The following is a 1542-nucleotide window of genomic DNA, read 5'->3' on the forward strand; positions in this document are numbered from 1 at the left end:
GCGTCTTCGAGTGCCCTGTCAGTTTATGGGTGCTCTTGCTGGTCTGTTCTATCAGCAGGACTCCCGCTGGGTGTGATACCAGCACGTCGCGAAGTTGTGACCACCTATGCCAGCCAATGGTCAGCAGCGGACAGTTGCTATGAGCCTCACGGCGGCTTCTCGGATGGGCCGTCTGCCACCTTGCCAGCCTGTGGCCCGTGTTTCTCCCGGGCAATGTCAACCAGTCAGCGGATTCCCTATCCCGCTGTCTTCCGCCTCAGGGGGATTGTTGTCCCCACCTGGAGGTGATGAGCGCCATTTGAGTCACTACGGCAAGGTGACGGACGATCTTTTTGCCTCCGAGGAGTCCACTCACTGTTCCCTCTGGTTTTCTCTGCGGGAAGAAAGCAGCCCGCTAGGCCAGATGCTCTGGCACACCCTTGGCCAAGGGGCCTTTTGTATGCTTTCCCGCCTCTCCCCCTCATTCATCTGACCCTCAGAGGGGCCTTCTGGAGGGTCACATATTGTTGCCGGTGGCCCCTCTTTGGCCAGACCATATTTGGTTCCCTCTCCTCCGCAGTCTCTGCTCCTCTGAACCGTGGCCTCTGCCCAGTCAGTTGGATATGCTGTCCCAACAGTGGGGTCGGATTTGGCATCCCGATCCCTGTCACCTCCCTCTGTGTGTCTGGCCACGAGGGTCGAGGCCCATTGCTGATTGAGTGCTTGTATTCTATTAAGCATACAATACTTAATGCAAGGGCTCCGTTCACTCGTTCGCTGTATGCTAACAGGTGGAAGTTGTTTGTGGAGTGGTGTGACGGCTGTGGGATGGATCCCGTAACGCGCCCTGGTCCTACGGTTTAAGAATTCCTTCAATCTTTCGATAAGGGGCATTCCCCTTCTAGAATCAAGATTTATGTGGCGGCCATTTCTGCCCGCCATATTGTTGTGGATGGCAAGTCTGTGGGTTGCCATAGCCTCATGGCCTCCTTCCTCAGGAGTGCCCTTTGCCTTTGTTTCAGGAATCCGCCTCAGGTCCCGCCTTGGCCCTTCTCTTGTACAGGTCCCCTTTTGAGCCGTTGACCGAAGTGGAACTTTACTGGTTGTCTCACAAGACGGCATTTCTACTTGCGATAGCATCCACTCAGTCGGTGAGGGAGTGCCACGCTCTATCTGTTAGCCCTGAGTGCCTTCGTTGGCACCCCAACGGGAGCAGGGGCCACATTGTGGCCAAATGCTCCTTTTGTTACCAAAGTTTTGTCTGGCTCGCAAGCCAAATGCCCTATTCGTCTCGCTCCTTGTACGCCTCCATCAATGGATGGGGATGTCGCTCCAGGTCTTTATTGTCCTGTGAGGGTACTCCGCTCTTATTTGAATGCTACGGCATTTTTCCGTACATCCACCCAGCTTTTTGTGTCTTGCGACGGCCCGACTAAGGGAGCTGCTGTTTCCAAGCAACGCCTCTCTCAATGGATCGGGGATGTGATTCGGTACTCGTACCAGATCTCTAGTCATTCCCCTCCGCCTACGGAGTGCAGTTACTCCACGAGGAGCATGTCTACG

Source organism: Festucalex cinctus, chromosome 5 (genome assembly GCF_051991245.1).
Source record: "Festucalex cinctus isolate MCC-2025b chromosome 5, RoL_Fcin_1.0, whole genome shotgun sequence".
Classification (NCBI taxonomy): Eukaryota; Metazoa; Chordata; class Actinopteri; order Syngnathiformes; family Syngnathidae; genus Festucalex; species Festucalex cinctus.